Source organism: Hesperophylax consimilis, chromosome 14 (assembly GCF_061612785.1).
Source record: "Hesperophylax consimilis isolate HC1 chromosome 14, BYU_Hcon_1.0, whole genome shotgun sequence".
In the NCBI taxonomy this organism is placed as follows: Eukaryota; Metazoa; Arthropoda; class Insecta; order Trichoptera; family Limnephilidae; genus Hesperophylax; species Hesperophylax consimilis.
In genome coordinates, this window is record NC_142849.1 from 6,042,601 (window position 1) to 6,058,251 (window position 15,651).

Sequence of the window (15,651 nt, forward strand, 5' to 3'; positions counted from 1 at the left end):
CAGCATTCCCAATAATGAGATAATGTAAAAAAAAATAAAAAAAATATTATTTTCTGATACTTCATTCTTTCAGATGTCAAAATTTTTGTAGTTGGATTAAATAATCCACGACTACCTATGATCGTGAAGTATTTAACTACGTGGTATTCAATCATCACCACCCACATTGCGAGGAAATGGTGTAGCAGTTTATTTTTAGGTCTAATTATTTAAAGAAAATATTTTCATGGAACCCTTTATTCTGACACAACCCTGCATTACTCACATTTTTCTTAGTTGATATTTATTCCAACGGTGGTTTTTATAAACAAAAGGGACATAAATATTATTTTTTATGAACGTTATTCACGATGTTTATATTTAACTCACATGATATTATGGGTATGCAGCTACTTGATAAATATCATTATATACCTATGTAATTTCTATTATTGCATTGCGTGTTACAAAATACTGTAACTTAAACACGCAGTATGAGGTTAGAATTCTGGTAAGCGCCCGTTATTTAACAATTATTAGTATAATATCTACAACTGAAAAAGTATTTAATTTTAACCACCCACAGCAATTGTAAAATACCTGAATGAATTGAACGTACATAGAAAGCATTTGAATAAGTTCTTACAAATACTCGTATGTTCCGGGTGAATAGTTTTTAATACGAAATAATGATTATGCTGTGCATGTACACTGTGGGTACACACAATAGAAAGAACTCAATTAAAATTCCTAAGATGCATTGACTTCCTAGGGAACGCATTGACACGATTTCACAAAACTAAGTACTAAAGTCCCCGGCGTTGTCCGGGCTCTATACAGAGTTTTTTTTAAATATCATATAGACATTGACCTTCCTCTTTTTCTGATGTTTAAGTTTGAAAAATTTCATCAATCTCGTAATAAATTTTAGATTTGTATGAAAATCAAATCCATGTCTCCCGCCCACCACAGACACTTATATTTATATAAATAGATAGATTGTATTATATAACCTTTCAATTTGGATGGCGGGTACCGCTGTCCAGGAACCATTTATTGGATAAACAAACACCTCTGCCATAGGTCACCCCAAGTTGTTTGCTTACGATTGGTGACTTAGTAGAGGTGCCCGAGTTCATGGGGTGAGGTTTGTGTGGGTCTTGGCGGCAGATGCGTCTGCCCACCAACTACAAGGATCCGTTCATCCTTCCGTTTATTTGATAATCATTAGTAACTTGATTTAATTATGAAGTACTGCATTAAGTTGAAATAAACTCGGATAAAATATTAGATAATTTTACGAAGTGTCATGAAAGATATATTATTTCTAAAAGCCAAATCAATTTCTTTTTGTTGGGTAAGCAATATATTTTCAAAAGATATTTGATAAAAAAATATTACGTCAGGTTTAAATTTATTCCAACATTCGTGCGAGTTAGAAGATACATTAGGGTGGGCTATTTTAAGCCTTAACTTAATATTGTGGAAGAAACAATAAAATTAAACGGCGTTTTATATATCAAGATAAATGTCAAAAAACGCATAATTCAACAGTTACACCTGACATCTTGAAAATTTATATAGCACTTAAGTCAAATACTACTGAAAATTGGAACGCGCGCTTAATAATAGATTGCTTTTGAATATTTAGGAAAAATATAATAGTTTTATATCAAATATCAAATTTATTTATTTTTCTAATGAACTATTTACGCCTAATAAATAATCAGCGGTCAAAACATCACTGGAAGTGCGTTAAAAATGAGTATGGAAATAACTGTGGAAAAATCCGACCTCTGGCTGAGTTATTCGCTAGTAAAAACAACTGCTTACGTTCGCATTTATGCGCTTGTTTGAGTCAATATAAAATTATATTACCTCTAAACTGCCGGCGAAAGCGACTGTTTGCACCGAGCGAGCGGGCCAGGCTAAACGAAAACAAAAATTATTTCTTTCACTCCGGAAATTATTTAACCTTCCAACCTAGATATGGTAAGTTCAGTGTACGATCTATTTTCATTATAATTTTTATGACAAACAGTAAGAAATGCTGAAGAGATAAACAGAAAGAAATGTTTTGTGGGCGTGTCTGAGTTCGCAGTTAGGGCAATTTTTTTAAATGTCTGGGGCCTACACGGAGAAAAATGAATATTTACTAATTTATTATGAAACTCTTCAAAATATTTTTAATCCGGGTAAAAACAGAATTGCAGGAATTACGAATCAATTAACAGGTTTGCTGATTTTCAGGCACACGAATTCCGACATCATGATATTGTATTCGTAATTTACTAACATTTTATCAGGAAACCTGTCAATTCGTTCATAAGGCGTGCAATCTTGTTTTTAACCAAAATACCGAGAATTTGAAGAGATTCTTAATAAATTAGCAATAGTCATTTTTCTCTGTGTAGGAAGGCGAAGACAATTTTTTTTCAAATCGGTATAACACTTTTAGGTATTTTCTGACTATCGACAACAAACAATTTTTATTTTACACAACTAAAATCTACATCATTGTCTATTTTTTATCTATTTGTTATAGTGTAAAAAAGATTGCCCTGGAGGGTTTGTTTCTATACAAATTTTATTCGGAGAAATAAAATTTTGCACACTTAATTTTCAAAACAAGAGAAAGGTTACTGTCTACATGAGATTTTGAAAAATTACCCACACTCCCTTTTCCAATGCTTAAAGCAAAGTTTTATTACTTCTTGGTGTAATTTTTCACTTAATGGGCACTCAATACTTTTATATAAACTACTTAGCACACGAGAGTTTTGCACAATATCTATTGTGATAAAATGGTAAATTATTAGATTATTTATTTTAAATGTTAGTTATTTATTCACGCCATGGAGGCTTTTACATGCACAAATCATTATAGGTAAGTTGTTCAGGAGTAAAATAATAAGTGTATTCCACATATTATAGTAAGCCAAGTATGAACAATATAAAATATAAGCAGACGCGATACAAGTTATCAAAGAGAATTCTGTTGTACAAAGGAGTTCAATAATAGTATACAACAACAAGAGTACAAGATAAGTACTTAAGGTACTATGAGAGCAGTTACATGGTAATATTTGTTGACATTAGTAAAAATAAAGATGAAAAGTTTGTTGTAAAGCATGTTTGTCAATAGCAAACCTTTATTACACCAGATCAGGTATTTTACAGAACGCAGCTAATGTTTGATAACTGTATTACTGTAATATAATAACGATGTTAAAGAAAGTCTGTAACTTAATTAGAAAAATAATCATAAACAGTTACGTATCATAAACATAAACATACAATGCCTCTAAAGCGAAATTGACCACACGGAATCGACAGTAGCCTTTAAATCCCAGTTATCGCTTTCTTCCAGTCTCGATCAAATCCCCGCTGACACGTTCCTTAGCATCGAACTTAGGGTTGGTATTTGTTACTGATAAAGGCGTTTTAAAAAATTGGTTCTGATTTTAGCATAACTATTTTACAAGGATAAACAATTATTATAAATTTACTCTCAGAAGCTCACCGCTTCCATATATGTATGTTATAAGTTGGTTTTTTTTATACTAAAACCCATTTAACAACCATATTCAAAAAATTCTCAGTGATGAAGATTCAAAAATTATATTCAAAACAAATAATAACTTTCCTTTACGAGAACCTACACACATTTAAAACTTAACAAATTTCTAGCAATACTAGAACGAGACATGCACACCAACTAATAATACCAAAAACCGACACATCCTTTGGACAAAAACACTACAGATTCCAGGCCATAAAACTATACAATTCACTTCCAACACAATATAAAACATCTAATCTTACAGAATACAAAAAACACATATGGAACTGCCTACAATCCTTGTATTATTTAATTTTGTTATATTTCACAATTGTTTTGGTTAAAACTTTGTGAAAATCGATTTTATATTTTTATTTGTATTATTTCTCTGTGTAATTAACTCCACTGTATTGTTTACTATTACCTATACAACTTTGCAATTAAAAAAGTCCTCCACTACACAAGTGAACTCCTAGCGTGGAGTACAATACACTATACCTTTGTAACACTAATATATTAATGAGTAAAAATAAATAAAAAAGATTTTGTGCATCGCCTCCAGTTTTCATCCGATATATTTACGGATACGGAATTTTTTGTGGTAGAGGTACGTATCTCGATTGTCTACGGCTTGCAGGATCATCATTCTATTATTGTACTGTACAGGAATAAATTGAAATACACTTCTGTTATAAATGTTAAATAGCGATTGCTTATTCTTGCATCCCAAACCAACATTTTTAATATTTTATCGTCGTTTCTTCTCGGAGAAAAATAATATTGCTGAATTATTGAAATCGATTTCTAATAAACTTTTAGTGCATTCATAATATATCAAAATACGCGTTCATGTATCTGCTTTTGTCCTAATCATATAATACTAAAACGAAATGTGAAAATATTAGAATTTTTATGAACACGGGTTCTGACATCGCAATAAAACATTCGTGTTTTACTGAAAGTTTATTAAAAAAACTAAAACTTCATTCATTAAAGGCCTTCAATACAGTATTTCACTATATTACGAATAATTTGAAGAGATTCTTAATAAATTAGCAATATTTTATATCAGTGTGTTTTCTCCGTGTGTAAAATGCTAACTATAAAGGGTACTTTGAAAAGCTAAAATTGTTAAGTATAATGTTCTAATTTTTCTTAACTAAATACATGAAAACTGGTAGTTTTATGCGTTCAGTAGTTTTAGCTGTAAAAAGGGTTCAAACTTATTGGATTCATTTCACGTTACTATATTATATAGTACGAAAAACTTGGGAAGCCAAACAATTATAGATTTGCATGTAGATACTGTAAACATGCAACATGTTACTAGCTTTCTTTCAAATAATGTTTTTTTGCATCATGTTATGTACGTAAATAGATGAGATTTGCGTTTCGCACTAAACTGTGGTTGGTTTTCATTTGTTTTGGAAGATTTTTTTAAACTGTTGTCAATTATCCAATTAATAGGTTTATCTAACACTGATTATAATGCTGGTGTCTGATCTTACAAAACAAAGTTACCTTCTTATATATTTATGGCTGTAGTGCGTCTGGAAGTAAATAGCATCTTCCATACATTCAGTAATACTACAATGTTCGTTGTGCGCTTACAGGTAATATAAGATCATTTACATCTCACGACTTATTGCGGAGTGAATGTCATTTCCATGTGAGCAATAGAATGCTTACAGATTTCCTCGCGAAAACAGAAAACACAAAAGCACAGAATAATATAAGAGAGGATTGTCCTCGTGAAGCATAGTCAAAGGTGGGTGACTACGTAGTGTCTACACAAAGCTCAAAGCACGGCGGAATTCCTTCGCGTTGCAATACTTCCTGGTAGCGAGCGCCAGATAATGCGTCTGGCGCTTGCAATCCGAGTGCAATTATTATCCCCACAAGGAAAGTTCTATTCACTCGCTATGAATATGCAATGAGAAAATGCATTTAGTTTATGAAATACCTAGGAGACGAGGAGCACTAAAATTAATGTTTTAGTTAGACATTTACTTCCTCTATAAATCAATTACAAGTACCTATGCCACGACTTCATTTTTAATTAAATCATTTAAATGTGGATGAAGTTTTTCAGTTTCCGACATAAATCAGCCCTTTTAAGGGCAAACAATACATTAGTTTGACTATCTTAAAATGGGACATTCTTCTTGGATGACAATCAAAAAATTCGATTCTTTCATATTGTGTTGATTTATTTTGATAAAATTCGTTTTTTAACCAATATCCTGTGATTATTAAATTGAATGAACTTTTTTGCAATAAAGTGGACGTCCAATTAATCACACAGTCGGTGTCCGTTTCATTGCGAACGTTTAAAAAAAATCAAAAATCAGAAATTATCTTTGTGAAAGTGTATTTTGAAGATTTACATTTATATTACCTAAAGCTTCTATTACATATCATGAGTGTTCATCAACCAAAATGAGTAAGAACTAGTAATGCTATAATGGAAGAAGCACTCAAAGAAGTTATTGAAATAAAATCGTCTATTAGATTCGTTGCAAAGAACGACAACATATATCTAAATCTTCATTATCAGATATTAATTAAAAACAAAATATAGTAACAGAAATTGCATTCATCAGCTAAACATTGGAAATTGGCGAATAATCGGTCATCTTTAAGAAAAAATGATGGCAGATTATTTTAAAACATCACCTAAAATGTGTTACGGAATTACTACAATTCAAACAAAACACTTGTCCTGCAATTTTCAGATGCAAAAAAATCACCCCGTTAAAGTGGAAAGAGACTAAAAAAGCTACAAGTGAATGGTTGCAAGTTTTCATGTTATGACACGAAGATCAAAAGTAGGAAACAGAAAAAAAACCTAAAAATGCAATAAATATTAAGAAAATGATTAGTGACTGGTATCGATGCATTAAGCGCAGATATTTTTTCAACGATTCTGAAGACAGCGATGTTATCTACGATAAATAATAATATTGAAAATGTTTAAGTATGGAAAAAGAAAGAGAAAACGAAAGGAAAATGTCTCCGGATCTGAACGGTTCCCGCGGAGTTTATCAGGAAGGTGTACAAAGGAAGTACCTTTGATTGGTTTCAGTATGAATTGTGTGCTAAAAAGTGGGCTCATGAAGCATGTGGTATTAAAGGATCTAATTATTTTTTCTGTACCAATTGTTACTAATAATTTAAACGTTTTATATTCTTTTTAATTAAAAACATATTTCACTGTTCTAGAAAATATAATACAGTTATCATTTATATATTAAACATAATTAAATAAAAACGTTATAGGTTTTTAAATACTCATTTAACTGTGCAAATTCTGCTTTAAAAACAAAAAAGCTATAAGTATTTGAAAATATGTACCTAATTAATTAATTAACAACTCAACAAATAATGTTAATATTATTCTAACAAAATCGTCTATAAAAAAATCCTAATAACATCCCCGGTAAAAATCGAAAAAAATAATAATTCAAATCAATACGCACAAAACGCATGACGATTATTCAGAATTACATAAAGTGTTCCTAAATAGGTAGTCGATAAGATAACCTGCCGATAACAAAGTTGTTGGCCACACACTCGTAACGTAGATCTGATTTGAACGGCGATCGGGGATTACGTGATGGAATTACATAAATCCTCAGACAGCCAATCATGTTGTCTGGAAGCCAGTCTGCATATTAATTTATAATCTCCACTGAAATTCGCATTGTGCCAAAGAAGGAAGGAACATGGATTAGTCTGCTTCATACTAAATGAGTTCTAAGTTCTTAGTCATTACATGATACTTTATATTATTATCTCTATACATACCTATAATCCAACTCATGTAATGTACATGATCTTACTTTGATCTTTTCTACAAACTAAAGAATAACTTCCATGTATTGAATTCCGTAAGAATAAACTTTGAGTTTGTTGTAAATAATGGTTCATTCTTTTAATGACAGTCGTAACTTTTATGTACCCTTTTTAATTGATGGATCATTTTAAGGTTATGGAGTATTCGTACTTATTGAGTCTTTCCCAGATATCAGCTGAACAGCCAGGTGCCTCGAGGGGAGAAATTTTTTGGATACGGAGTCCGGAAAATTTCGTCGAATCGCTGCAATAGCAAAGGAGTGAAAACAATGCGACTTGTTGTATTGTATTGAACTTTTTTGAGTTTTGTATGTAACTTGCTATGTATATGTCTAGCATTCGCATTGCTCACAGGTGTAGGTATATGTGGACAAATGTGTACTAATAGAAATATCGCTAACTAACATTTTTTTCAAATTATTATTTTTTTAAATATACTAAATTACTTCTTTAGTAAATTATTTATTTTTGTTGTGTAGATCTCATTGGGTATCATTCTGGGGTCTATTTATAATTACAATGCTATTGTATTACACATTTAGATTATTCATCTTCAGTTTGTTTTTTTATGAAATCTTTATTATAATAATAATATTATCTTTATAATATTGATGATATATTTAAGCAAACTTCAATTATAAAAATGTGTAAAGAAAAAAATAACACAGAATATCAAGAATTTTACAAACTGATGAGAAATGGAAATCAATTTATTACGCCAATCTTTAAAACAACTCAAATGCAAAACCATTATATTTACCAAGCCATAAAAAACTACAATAATCTCCCTTCCGAATTGCGCTGTATTACGAACCAACAAGAACAAATAAATAAAATCAAACTTTTTTTCCAAAAAAACTTATATTAAAAAAATATATATGTATATATATATATATATTATATTTATATATAACACATAACATAATATTATAACATTGAATCTAAGTAAGAATCGTGGCTCCCTTATCAGGCACAAGAGCTCCTCTTTTCTGATAAGGTATACATGACCAATTATGTACCTAAATATTATATTTTGCAAAATATGTGTGTATTAATGTAACTATGATCTATATTAAAATAATAAATAAAAAAATATCTTTATTTTGTGTTTGTGTGATTAAATAGTGCATTTGTATGTAGTTGTTTTATGTCAAATTTTGCAAATATCTAGTTGGTACCCGTTAGTGGTGGTTTTGAATATTGCTAATTTCTAGTTTTTTTATAGCATATTTTACGATCCCTCCCCATGTTAACACTCCATATTCAATTATAGATTGGAGTGCATAGTATAATTTTCTTTCTTCTTTCAAACAGAATATAATAGAAATACGCACCTATATTTTTTGAATGTTTGTTTGTGATAAATTCTATATAAGTTCTATTTTAGATGGACATTGATGTATATTCCTAGGTTTAAAAAAAAAATATTTTTAATTCTGTCTTTTTAATTTGTTTACAAGATCAGTTGTCAATATTTTTAGTACATGTATGGTTTATAATAGAGGTAAAATTTTCAGTTGTCCTTTTTTATTTAATACTGTGTGTTAATTTGGTAGGCGGGTATGGGACCGCCGCACAGTGGTCCCAAATCCCGATCTAGCTAGACAAAAAAAAATTTCATGGTATTTGACGCAAAAGGGTCACAATGTAATAAAAAAATACTTAAAAATATATACATTTATTTTAGCCATCGTTACGGAATTTTTAAAACAAAATTAATTACTAATAAAATACGTATGGTATAATGGTTCGGATTCGTTATAACGAAGTACTTATTTAAAGTTATTAGTTAAAAATATTTTTCTAACATAATATAAGAACAAAACCGAATGACATTTTTTGTTAATGAACTACTGGCCGAGTCGCTATCATCACTCTTATTGAATGCTAATGTTCCAACAGTGGCTTTGTTAACAGACTTCTGTATTTTCTTCGCTGGAACCGAAGTTTATCATCGATTCGGAATATTTTGTTGATATTTTGTCAGCATCCCGTTTTCCACGTCACCTCAAGCTGATTTGAGTAGCATGAGATAGTTCTTGTGGACTTCGAAAGTTCAGAAGACATTTATTTTTTCTTGTTTTGCTTTTTGACGAGCATAAACCAAATTCTTTTTCTGGTATACCACGTAGTCCTTCGTCACGCGTCACAACATGAAGAATAAAAACTGTGTTAAGCCATTTTGCGTGTTTAAACATCAATTTTAAAGTACTTCTATGAAAACCAAACCATTTTCTATGAAATATTAATAGAACCGAAGCGATTTTTTTCTTAAGTAAACTATTCTCGAGACTTTTAAAACTGTTTTTCTTCAATAATTATTTTATATGTTCATAAACACACTGCCTTGTTGCAGCACAATTCAACTTTGAGGTGCCCTTTACTTCTAGAATCTCCAAAATATCCAAACGATAGATTGTAGGTACAGGCTCTGTAAATGACAAAAGAGCAAGTTTGAGCAAACAAATTTTATAAGATATTATACATAAAGAATGGTTTTATATGAAACTAGTTTTGTTTGGTGGTACAAATCGGTACACGATTTTGAAAGTTTAATTAAACTTTTGCAAATAATTGTAAATAATAATACTTTTTTGATGATTTTTAATTAATAATTAAAGTAATGTTGAATATGCAAATTATAAAATAATTAAATTGATTTGAAAGAACATACCAAAGACTTCAATTTTTGTCTTTGCGTAATTTCTCTCTGATTTCAAATAACAACACTAACGATCAAACAGGGTGCACACCCGAAAGCGACCGACCGCTGGGCGAACGATTGGCACATCCAAAGTGTCGTGTTTACAACGTTGCCACGTATCGCGCGTATTGTTTTAAATTTTTTATCGATGTGAACTTAATACTATGGATATTTTTCAATGTTGTAAGAATATTTTTGTACATAAATAAAAACATCGTTGAAATCTTTTTGTCTAGCTAGTTTCCTCAAAGGGGACCATAGTGCGCCGCCTTGTAGGGTGGGCTGCCCCATCAACAAGCGTAAAAACTCCACCGCTGCTGTCGTGCCGGTTCGTGACCAGAGAGAAACAAGCAGCAGAGTTTGGGGTGCGTTGGGCGACCTTTCTAACCGGACTCTCCCAGCCCATTGCCTTGCACCGCAGTGCGTGGATTAGATTCATATGTCCATCACTCCTGGATAAAGGTATTTTCTGTTTCCTACCCACCGGTCATACCTTTTCCTTCACAGACCTTCCTTTCCTCTCCATAACCTTATAAAAAAGAGTAACATCATGAATAAGAAACAAACAACACTTAAATTCTTTACATCGGCGAGCGTAGAAGGATTCCTCGGTGTGGGCTAAAACTGTTAGTGAATTTCGTCAACATTCGCGGCCTGCACACAAATTTAAACTTCGTTCACGATCACCTTCTTTTACAACATCTCAACCTTTTTTTCCTTTTCGAAACACAGATAACCCAGCCTGTAGACGCTTCCTATCTGGACTGCCCGGACTTAACCATCGTTGTTCAGAATTTGACGTAATGTAGGAGCGCGTCATTCTTGCCAGTACGGTAAGACCCTACGCGTTTTTATACCGCCCTACGAACCTCAGTGAATCATACACATCCGAGCTATTCAAACATCTGAATGATATTATTGGTGATCTTTTGGCCCGCTACCCTTTGGCCGAGTTCTAGGGACTTCAATGTTCACAACGAATCATGTCTGGAGTTCTCCATATCAACAGACTCGACTGGGTGACAGTCAGAATCCTTTACCGCAAATCGTTTGGAGCAAATGGTTCAGGAGCCCACAAGATTTAATGATATCCAGACTCACCGCTCCAATCAGGCAGTGGCGGCCAGCTAATATGTGCTCCCGAGCGCCGAACAACCAACAAGATTTCCGACATGGCTAATCACAATACGAAACTCGGTTCGGTTATAATATCTCATTCAAAAGGTACCTACTTATTAAGCGCGCTTAACTTGCAGACCGACTTTGACTTGTGCCTATGTTCGTAGCAGTTCGTTTTCGATTGCGATCCAAAATTTAACTGCTTTGTCGCATATTCTGTGGAACAGTCGAAAGCGTGGGTCCATACCATTACATACTATTCTTTGCAAATAATACCATATCAAGAACGGCGTTCGGAGTTTTACCACCACATCAGAAGGAACGGTTTATTCAGTAGAAAGTTAAACTAAAACGCGTATGTTTTATATTATTGTCGATATCGTTGTTTCAATTTACCATCTGCTATTTTTCAGCGAATGTTACGCTGCTTCGATACAAGCATACAGGATAAAACTTGTCATTAAGAGATGAGTGATGGTCAGATTACTTATTATCAGTTCAGTCAGTACTCGCCGTTGCCAGGCATTGTCTCTTGAATTTAAAACTTTTCTTACTGTGAGAAAGTTTTGAAGTTTAATTGCAGGTTATATCGATCTTGTATATCAATTATTAATAAGGCATATCAATTGCATGTTATACTAATTTATGATTACTTTTGTGTTTGTTCAACGTATAAATTAAGAATGAGTTTGAATGTGGAATACATTAAGAATAATAGGTCGAGTTTTGAAAACAAAGTGATAATAAAAAATGCCGGTCCACCTAAAACCTGAACTGATAATAGAATAAGAGTGCAAATCTGGATCGAAGAAGTTTACTCGATCATTTAACAAAACAATGTATAACAAAGCTTGTAGCTCTGTGCATGTGATCAATTGAATAGTTTATTTTGTTTTACGTGTTTAATTTACGATGTTGATTCAGTTTGGACAATCAGCGGTGTTACTGATGTAACTCACCTTTCTGAAAAAATCAAAAAACATAATTCTTATCATTTACATTTACAAAAAGTTTTGAGCTTAAAGGTTTTAGGAAAAGTTGACATCAGAATGCAATTGGATTCAGGCTACCGTGCCTAAGGTAAACACCATAATGAGCTATTTAATAAAAATCGATACAGGTCAAATTTCCCAGAACATGATTTCAATGTGACGCTTAAAACGTATGACTTCCTAAATAAAGTTCAGTACCTAAAAGGTAAACTCTGTGCAATTTACGCCCGCGACGATTTTTCAAAAGCTAACGGCGCTTTATCAATTTTACAACTTTTTTATAGTACTTGTTTATTAGAAGACTTTCCCGAGACTGTGAAATTACTAAAACTTTTGTGCACCATTCGTGACCTTTGGAATGACCTCAGTTGAAAGCTAAAGATGTTTCTCAACGTTAAAAAGAATAAAATCTTTTAACACGTTGAACCAGGACAGACTGAACGCACTATCAGTGTTAAGCATTGATAGAGGTCTTTGCTAAACAAAATGAACAGAGAATAGAACTTCTTTATAAATAGGTATGTACCTTTATTTAATTTATTTTATGACTTAATGTTGTAATCCGGTGAACCCCCACATATTTTGACCACCGGCCGCCACTGCAATCAGGTAGACCTATTTCTAACCACTGTGCCATACGGATACAGGATTGAGGTCACAGTGCCTTTAGGATCGTACAACTTCTGTCTGGTGACGACATCAATCTCGGTTAACTTAAGAGCGCCAAATGAGAGGCTGAAGAAAAAACTGAAGCGCCATAGATCATCAGGTTTGGTCTGCGGACACATTTAAATGCTTTTCCGGGGTCAATTGTTTCAGACTTCGGATCCTTCCAGATATACCCAGAAAATTGGTGAAGTCATCACATCCACAATGGATGGCTACATACTATCCTACGTTAAAGAAACTGGTGTGGGCTCAAAGCTACAAACGACAATGCTCCAAAGCAGTTTGACGAAAAAACGCAGCTTACCGAGCCTACAACACATATCGAATCTCGGAAAACTGATCAGCTTATAACAAAATGGAAAAAGAATGCAATAGGATCGAAAATAGGTCGAAATTTGAGCATGACCTGCAAATCATCAAAAAGCTGGCTGCCTGCCCGCATGTCAGCAGCGCGTTCTGGTCGCTTGTGGGCTCAATAGGTTGCAATTTATGCAAATACAGTCTACCATTTCTTACCAGACCTGACGGCTTACTACCTTTAATCGCAAACACTGTTTAATAGGTTAAATGTTCGGTAAAAATCGGTGTGCTGTCCCGCTGTTGGTTCCTCAATTAGGTTTCTACATAAAAAATGAGGATCCGGCATCAGGATGTACTCCAGGTCTTACAGGGGCTCGATTTTAGTAAAGCTAGCGGGCCTGACGGAATATCTACTCTGATATTGCAGAGGTGCGCTGCAGAAATAGCTCCAATTTTGACAAAGCTTTTCAAAATTTCCCTGAAATCTGGCTCTGCCATCTTCTCGCATATGTGACGCATTTTTGGGGGTGGTGCCTGGAAAGTTACAGAGAGATCCAAACAATTTCACTGGATATTTCCAAGGCCCTGACCAGGTTTGGTACAGAGGACTTGTCAAGAAGTTCCCTTCCTGGACTCATCCTTGTGTACATGGATTGCCGACTTTTTGAGGGAAAGATCAATTCAGACGGTTGCCGATGGTTTCATCTCTTTTTCACACTCAAACAGGGATCGGGTTCTCTCCGACTTTATTTTTGTTGCACATCAATGACATTTTGTCGTGTGCACCAATTCACTGAACAGTCCATGATAGCTTTTTGTTTGACAACCCCCCCTTCAAGATTCTCCTATCTTACCAGGAATGCTGTGCTTGTTCTACCGGTAATACAAGTGAAAATGCTCCGAGGAACTAGCGTCATTTATCCCTTTGGCACCGGTGCATAATCGGGAAACACGCACATTTGTCACATGAGAACCGGTCGCTTATACGACTCGTTCTTGTGTTCAATAGCTCGGCTGTGGAACGACTTGCCGGCCTCTGTGTTCACACTTTCCTCTCCTCAAAAAGACCTCTTACATAGCCCCAGATATGATATAGGTCCTAAGGGAAGTCATTTTTCTTAGGGCCTCCTGTGTGGAGTAAAAAAAGAAGTTAGTTGGATATTTTGTTTTGGTAACGTTTATGAAACCTTTGTAAGTGTGTTTTCATCAAGACATTTTTAAAGTACGTTTATTATTTTTTTCAGCTTTTAGATGGGCTATCATTTTTTGATATTGAATAGACAAGTTTTTTTATGCATAACAGAAAGGATGAAAAATTATTTTAAAGCAATAATCATTAGCCTGAAACACTTATACAAATTGAAAAATAAATTGGTGTTTCAGGCTAATAATTATAGTTTAAAATTACATTTATATATTGAAGACAATATTAGTGATTTCTAAACGAAAATCTGAAACAGAAAAATCAGAAAAGGAAACGGTCACATCTGGGACTCGAACCCAGGACCCTTGTCTTTCCGGGACAGTGCTCTACCGACTGAGCTAATGGGACCCTATTCCCCTCGGTCACTTTTAACTGTATCATACTTCGAATAAGAACCACTAACATTGTCTTCATTTTTTCACCGCACATTTTTATTGGCAACTATCTTTATGTATGAAAAATGTGCGGTGAAAAAATGAAGACAATGTTAGTGGTTCTTATTCGAAGTATGATACAGTTAAAAGTGACCGAGGGGAATAGGGTCCCATTAGCTCAGTCGGTAGAGCACTGTCCCGGAAAGACAAGGGTCCTGGGTTCGAGTCCCAGATGTGACCGTTTCCTTTTCTGATTTTTCTGTTTCAGATTTTCGTTTAGAAATCACTAATATTGTCTTCAATATTTAAATATTACAATTTGAGGTTTTACTCAATAAAGTTATTCCGAAAAATAAAAATTACATTTATCCTTTAGATGTGCTATTTTCCAGTCATTGGTTTCTACTAGGATGACAGTGTCATTTGCGTAACTAGTGATTATTGTTTATTGATTAAGTTATTCACGTAGGTACATGATAAAAAGTTGTGGTCCTAGGACGCATCCTTAAGGGACTCCGAACGTTACCGGAAAAGGTAAGGTTTGTTTTCTATTTTAACTCTTTGGAGGCAGATAATTTTATTAGTTTTACTATTGCGTCTTTTGTACGTCTATTATTTCTAAATGTATTTTGAGTTTTTAACAATCAAGTGTTCTTTACAATGTCTTTTATCATTTCGCCATTTTTTTCAATTGAATTCGTAATATAATAACTTATTAATAAAAATTCAATTTGGAAAAAAAGTAAATTGGCCGCTGGTTGCTTTTAACCGACGATATAACGTAAGCTCTGCTTCCTCAGTACCTTCTTAGAAACAATTGAAGAACACACTTTAGTTGTACGTACAGGGACTTTTTACTCGAAAATACGAAAATAACATGATTTTAATTTGAG